Below are 8,533 nucleotides of genomic sequence, written 5' to 3' on the forward strand. Positions count from 1 at the left end.
TGAAACGTAAGTATACTGAACTAAACATTACAAACTTAGGTTTCAGCTTCCACATCTATACTTTGGTGTCTATTCATATAGTGATATAAATAGAAGCTACATTAACATTGTAAATAGTTCAAAGTCTTAATAAGGCACCCTTTATAAAGAATTGAGCGGTAACATTGGGTTTATTAATGCTTAATTAATCATTTATTAATGCTTAAGAAGAAAAACTTTAGCGTTGCCAGGTTGTGAAAAATAATATTACTGATCGGACGTACCGTTTGAAAAATGATGTGGCCCAATATCCATTTATTAATTACTTACGAAGCATTTATGAATGATTACTGACATTTATAACTGCATTATTATTACAATAAACATCAAACATAAATTATTTGTACAACCTGGAAACCCTGAATCTGTTCTTGTTATCAGTGGTTTACAGCCTTCATAGCATCGGTAAATGATTTATGAACTATTTATAAACAGCTGTTATTTAATGGTTGCATAAAGTGGTTTCCAGATGTTCCCAAAACAGTAGTAAAGAATATTATAATGTGCTTTACCTAATATTGCATTTCTACTTTTTGACCACCGTACACATATTTCTGTGCAGATTAATGTGTCTTTGGGCAATAAAACATCATCCACAGATTATACAGTTTTTAGCCACGCTAGCTAGCTACCATCGGTCTGGCAATGTTGGTTGATCGCTTGGTCCACGACTTTGGGCCAAACAGAAATATCTTGACAACTATTTGGTGTATTGCAATGGAATTTGGTACATGTATTCACAGCCCCAGAGGATGAAGCTCAATGACTTTGGCGATTGCCTGACTTTGCCTATGGCGCTACCAGCAGGTCAAAATGATCACTTATCCCGCAAAGTATCTCAACATCTACATAAAGTATTAGCACAAATATTATTGTAAAGCATGTATACTAATGACTTTGCCTATGGCACCACCAGCAGGTTGACAATTCAATTTGTTTGTGACCTGCGAAACTAATGGCATTCCCATCGGCCTTGGGTGTGCTTTGTCTTTAGCACTAACAAGCAAACGTTAGCATGCTAACATGCTATGCTAAGATGGTAAACATGATGACACTAAACACTATGTATCAAAATGTGTATCAACATATAAAAATGCTCACGTCAATTAATGCGCCAGTTATTGGCTACAAGTCAGAGGTCCCTGCAGCAGAGATGTTCCTCACCTGGCGGCGGCGGCGGCGGCGGCCTCTCTCTTCCTGACCTGCTTCATCACCTTCAGCATGCGACAGATCTGTCTCAGGCTCATCCTCGGAGCGTGGCATGCCAGGCGGGGCCGCGGGGTGAGGCGAGGGCCCCGCTGTGTGAAGAGTAGCAGATAGTTGGCCCGTCCGGGTCCTCTGGCAAACAGCTCCAGGGGCTGAACACTGGCATAGCAGGATGCAAACTATAGGGACCGTGGAGGGGGAGGGTGGGGGTGAGACGTTTACCTTTTTTGAGATTGATTAGACACAGACATACATGCATACATACTGTATGCAGATATACAATACATGCATGTACACACACACACATACATTCACTCACACAGTACGTCCATACTGTAATTAGCCAACAATAAATGAGGGAGCTGTTGCCATGGGCTTTGTCTTACAGACTGAATTCCCACTCTGTGGATACAGAAATAGGGTCAAGCAAAAATAACATGATTTCAATTTTAAGATAATTTTTGTGTGCAGCTGTCTTTCACACTTCAAATGTTACACTCCGACACACACACACACACACACACACCCCACACCATTTTAATTAGTGTATGAGTCGCTGTCTTCCTCTCGCAGACTTGATCGTCCTCTCAATCAGAAACCCAAGCCGCACACACGAACACACACACACACACAAAGGACCGACCACAAAGAGAATTCAATTGTGCAGATTCATTTACAGCAGCACCGACACTTGATCATGCAGATTTTCCCACCAACAGTTGTCTACGCAAGCACGCGCGCACACACACACACACACATTTTCACACAGATGGACACAATAGCTGACCGAGTATGTTTGTCTCGCCAAGCAAAGAGAAAACAATACCTTTGATCACATCCAACATCAATATCACGATTACATTTGACAAATTCAACTGGCTACAAATGAATGCACAGAGAAAACATGTTTTTGAGTGCATGTATGGAAACGCATCTATTAGAGGTATGTTTGTATACTTTAAGCCCTGTAGGTCACTTGCACTGAGTTTACTTGCTGATAGCGTCGAACACCTCAAGTCACACAGCGATGCATCGCTCTACACGAATGACACAGCACTTAATAGCAGAGATGAGACACATTATTAAAGTTTCAGATACAAACACTCCCACACAACCCAACTTCTATACTTGTGAGGACACTGATTGACAATGCATTTGCTGGCCCTTTAACTTTAGTCTAAAGTCTGAACCCTGTCTCAAAATGTCCTCACTTTTCAAGTATGTCCTCTCTCTCAAGGTCTAAAAAACTCAAATCGGTTCTCACAAAGATAAAGGTACAAGTACACACACACACACACACACACACACATACACGGCACGTAGATACTTACAGGGACGACAGTAGCCATGGAGGAGGGTTTGTGCTCGAATGATCACCACGATGGGAATCGTTGCCTTCTTATACATGTTGACATGACCAGGCCGGACGATGGGCCAACCATTCTTTAGAAGACAAAATAAACCTGCCTACTTCTGACATCACCAGTGAGGACACACACACACACACACACACACATTTTTCCTCAGGTTACACGACATTTACACGTTGTCTATTATTGAGAACTCTTTTGTTGTGCAGGGAATATTTAGAAGGAGCTGTAACTCAAGGAATGAGGGAGCATGATAACTGATAGAGGAAGAGAGACAGGATTGGGACTTTGAGGACAGACAGATGTCAAGAAAGAAGAGATGTGACAAAAGGGGGTATGGTGGAGAGGGGAGGACAAAACACAGAGAGGGCGAGGAGGGGAAGCAGGCGTCACACAGTGTAAGGTGACGTGCAGAACAATGTGATGCATCGCTGCGTTACGTGTCGTCAATCAGTACAATATCACACGTCACTGACGGGAAGAGACAACAAAGGTGAGACGGTCTCTCACGCTGATGTGTTGTCTAGTTTGTAACAGGAGAGGGGTCGAACTGCCGGCACACACCAAACCTGATCATTGTCTCAACACATATCAATGGTTTTTAATTGTGTTAAGATACTCAATGATAGGCATAACAATGATGCACAAGATCTCGAGTTGCAACTGTGGATTTGTTTTAGATTTGAATTATTCTCCTCCAAGAGGACAGTGCGATTGGTCCCATGTGTCTGTGCATCCGTGAGTGCGTGAGCGAGTGTGCAGCTCTGTGTCTGTCCCGGCTAACGTCGCATTCTGCTGCAGAAAGCGACAAAATATTTTGTGTGGCCAGTTCTGGCTGCTTGCTCAAGGAACTCTCGTGGTTGCGGTGACTCACACTTCACTCAAAATACCTTTTATTGCCTGTTTTATATGACTGCCTGTTTTGGTGTGTGTGGCTATCAGCTAACAACTAGCGGAGCTACCGCTACATTGCTACCACTGAGCCCCTGCTAAGCGGACAGACAGCATGACAGCACAGTCAAGATTAAACTCACTAAATCAAGATTAAGAGCATGGCTACAAAGAAAGCTAATCAAAAATGTGAAAAATATGAATTCCCTAAAAAATGTGTCTGGACCCCATCCTTTCCAGGAAAGGGCATCCTCATTTTTATCTTTTGATTTTTTTATTTGTTCATTAACATTATTATAATTTTTTTTAAATGATCATTTTAGAATATTCATTTTAAAATAATAATTTTAAAATAATAATGAAAAAATGCCACTTGTCTCTATTGTCTCTTATATTATCTCTAACACAGCCCTGTATTGTTAATCGTGCCATGTCACTCAAATCTATAAAGTTGTGTCTCGTCTTGTCTCACTAAATAACAAACTGTGCAAGTAAAACATAAAATACATGAAACAGCTGCATTCTTTGTCGGTGCTTCTCGCTGTTGTTCAGGTCGGCTCTCTGATACACCGAAACACAACGGATCCTTCAAAACATCTGTTCCACCTCTGCCTCTCCTGCAATGACCAGTCATAATGCTTGCAACCATTCAAAGTTCAACAGAGACAGCATGCACTGAGAAGAAAAAGTCAAACTAGAGCACAATCTATTCGTCATAAGAGAAGAGACCTTAAGGACGCACCTGTCTCTTCAAATACAAAGCTAAGAATGAGAAGCGTATGTGACAACGTTTTCTGCTGACTGCACGACCAATGCTGCTCCCCTTCGCCTGCCACCTCTCACTCTCACTCGATGAACCCGTTGGGATCCACCATCACTTGGGTGTTGAATCGTCTGCAGAAAAATAGACTGTTTGAAAACCATAGAATGAGATTGTGTGATTTGTTTCATGTAGTGTTTCCTGAACTCTTTCACTGCCTCTCTGCAGCTGCCTCTTTCACATCCTCCACACACCTGCAGCCTACACTGTGGCGCTGCTCTGCCCTCTGCTGTTTACTACGCCACTATAATCATATTATATAGCAATGTATCGCTTTCTATTTTGTACTATTTGATATTGAAAGCTTGTGTAAAGTATTTTACTGCATGACTGTCACTGGTGTTGCATGCTGATGCCGGCAGGGCAGTGAATGAGTACAGTGCCTTCCTCATTCTTTGTTGATAAGCCCTATGACCACTGAGGGATTTAAACTCAATACAGGATTTAAAAATTTGGTAGCACTTTATATGACGCCCATGCCTTTAATGACTTATAAAGGTACTTCTCACGCTTTATAATCTGAACTCTATACTACAAGCACTCGTGACAAATCCATGTTTCATAACGATAATTATAACCCGTTATGAAGCATTTTATAATGACTTCATAACATACCATATAATAATAATATATGATATACTTCATAAGTGCTGCAGTCACTCAAAGATATAAGGAGTCACTTTTGTTGATCAAACGTTTACAAAAAAGAAACAATTAAGCTAAAAGTAAAGTAGAACTTGTTTCCATATTTTGAGAAAATTCAGTGTAAAGAGCGAGTTCCGTTATGTTAGTGAAATGAAAAACTACCTGTTAAACAAGTAAATTACTCTTACAATTTTTGTGTGTTATTCTTGGATTTATACATACTTTTTTCTCTAATAAAGCAAACAATAACCACTTAGAGTCACTTGTATCCAGCTTGTAATGTAATATGTCTGCCTATATCTCAGGAATTACATCACTTCACTGAAAGCAAACAAGGACCACACAGAGTAATCACATTCTAACGCATTACAACAGTGATTACAATGCATTGTGAAATGATTAGAATAGAATAGAAAAGTACTTTATTCATCCCCAAGGGGACATTTGTCTGTGGCAGCAGCAAACAGGGTTACACAATAAAATAAAATATTGGGTATGGAAAATGCACACTATATACAATATAATAAAATAACAGAACTCTCAGCGGTTGTGGAGCCGTCGTCTTCCTCCTGAAGTCGACCACCATCTCTCTGGTCTTGGTCACGTTCAGACGCAGGTGATTTCTACCGGCCCACTCCACAAAGTCCTCCACTACTGCCCTGTACTCCTCCCGTCCGTCCCTTATACACCCGGCCACTACAGAGTCATCAGAGAACTTCTGCAGATGGCATGACACAGAGTTGTACTGACAGTCAGTGGTGTACACGGTGAACAGGAAGGGAGACAGAACAGTTCCCTGTGGGGCTCCAATATCACTGACCACCGTATCAGACAGCACACGGCCCAGTCGGACAAACTGTGGTCTGCCCGTGAGGTAGTCAGTGATCCAGGAGACGGTGGATGCGTTCACCCCCACCACCCGCAGCTTCTCACTCAGCAGCACTGGTTGGATGGTGTTGAATGCACTGGAGAAATCAAAGAAAGTGATTCTCACAGAGCCACCGGATCCATCCAGGTCTGACTGAGCTCGTTGCAGCAGGTAGATGATGGCGTCGTCCACCCCCACACGAGGCTGGTATGCAAACTGCAGAGGGTCCAGTGAGGATTTCACCTGCGGCCGGAGGCGGGCCAAGACCAGCCTCTCCAGCACCTTCATCACATGGGATGTGAGGGCAACCGGTCGGTAGTCATTGAGGCCAGATGGTGTCGTCTTCTTCGGTACAGGAACCAGGCACGGCGTCTTCCACAGCACCGGGACTTCCTCCTGCTTCAGGCTCAGGTTGAAGAGGTGTTGAAGGTCATTAGACAGCTGGATGGCGCAGGTCTTCAGGACCCTGGGGCTGATGCCATCAGGTCCAGCAGCCTTGCCTTGGTGGAGTCTCTCCAGCTGTCTTCTCACCTGGCCAGTCGTCACAGAGAGGGGGGGGGGGGGTCATAGTGTCGGTGGTGGCAGAGCCCTTTGAAATGGAGGGCTCTGGTGGAGGTGTTTGGGAGGTGTGGTGTGTGGAGGAGACAGATGAGGGCTGTGAGCTAAACCTATTGAAGTGACAGTTTAGCTCGTTGGCCCTCTCCAGGGAGCCTCCTGGTTGTTTGCCTCCCACCTTGAAGCCAGTAATCTGCTTCATCCCCGTCCACACCTCCTTCACGTTGTTCTGCTGGAGTTTGGCCTCCAGCTTCCTCCTGTAGGTGTCCTTGCACTCCCTGAGCTTCACCTTCAGGTCGCGCTGGACTCTCCTGAGCTCGTCCCTGTCCCCAGACCTGAAAGCTGCTTCCTTCTTGTTAAGAAGAGCTTTCAGGTCACTGGTGATCCAAGGCTTGTTGTTGGGGAAGCAGCGTACAGTCCGGGATGGTATGACGGATTGTTCACAGAATTGAATGTATTCCGTGATACAGTCCGTCATGCTGTTGAGGTCCGTCCTCCCCATGTGGTCCACACAGCACATCCCAATCCGTAGACTCAAAGCAGTCCTGCAGGGCGTCATTAGCCTCCTGAGACCACCTCCTCACAGTCCTGGTGGTCACAGGCTGCCTCTGCACCAGATTTACATTTATTATAATGTACAACTACAACTAGAAAACAATGCCATTGAGAGACCAATTATGAAGAAACCTGACCTAGCAAGTCGTTATAAAATACTTTAAGATATGTTATGATGATTGTCATAATGCGTTATGAGTAGCCTACGTATGAGTGCTTACAACTACAATTATACAGTGTCATAAGAAGAGTATAACGCATTGTAAGGATCTGCATTATAGAAACGGGCGTCATATAGAAAGTGTTTCCACGTTTTGAGAAATTGCGGTGACTCTTAAAATGACTGCAGGACAACTGTACAATTCTCACTGATTTTGACGTCATTTTCTCCACCGTGGTTTTTGACAGCACATCGCATGTTCACCAAAACACACAAGACGGCGCTCGTGCACAAGTGCTGGGTCTTGACTCTTAAATGCTGTTGCGCAGTCAAATGTGTTTCCTACGGCACAGTTTTATACGTCAGGTCTTATTATCTTAATTATATAATCATATTATAATAATAACAAGTCCCCACAAGCCTCCACGCCAACCATTCCTAAGCAATGCCCTTTCAAACTTGGATGATATAGAAAATTCGCACGTTATTATTATATTATATTTTCTTGTATTTATTGGGGCTCACCTGCGAAATGGAGTATTTTCGACAACACGCGAATGCCTCAGATGAGCTCATCTGCCAGGTCAAGATAACATAGAGAGATGCGTAGACACAAACACGCCCTCTGTTTTTAAGAGAAAATAGACCCACATGTACGATACACTCGATCGCATACCTTCAAAATGTGACGAAGTAACTCTGTCTGTAAAAGGAACATTTTAGTTTTGGAGAAGACACGAACCCGTCAGTGGTCAGAGTGCGCAAAATCAGTTTGTGTGTACTGCTGTACAAAGGTCAGGTTTATGGTGATTGAAATCTTTATTTCGATGTGTCCGAATGTTTATTGTAGAGCTTAAATTCCTCCCCCTAAGGCAATATTATCTTACTGATCAGGAAGTGATGACAGGCTACATGACAGTTGTTATGTTTTATGAGACTCTTTATTTGAACGTAAATTTGAATAATCCACGTTGAGACATGTTCATTTGTTGATAGAATACCATTAAAGTGTTATCAGTTTGCTTTTCAAAGCAGACTTGAGGTTTGGAGTATCTTCACTGTCGCTCCGAGAGTTTATTTTGTCAAAGCAACAGGTGCGTCTGGATGTGATGCTGCATTCACGGAACATGTAGGAATCGGGTACCCATGATAGTCTTACATGAAACTCGTCCTTTGACAGCTTTGAGGTGGATGATAGTATTCGAGACAGCTAATCTTTGTTTACACAACACGAGCGACCCTCCAGGGAGGCAATATTATTTCGACGTTTCAGGTTTTGAAGCAACTGTCGGCTGCTGTGACTGTCAATACGGTCGTATCTACGATCTTTTCGGAGTGGTTGAACGCCTCACAGACCCCGCCCCTCGTGGATAGTTTTAGTGCCCCGGGTGTCAACGGAGAAGTTGAACTGTCAGGCGAGCAGT

The sequence above is a fragment of the Melanostigma gelatinosum genome (genome assembly GCF_949748355.1).
Source record: "Melanostigma gelatinosum genome assembly, chromosome: 1".
Taxonomy (NCBI): domain Eukaryota; kingdom Metazoa; phylum Chordata; class Actinopteri; order Perciformes; family Zoarcidae; genus Melanostigma; species Melanostigma gelatinosum.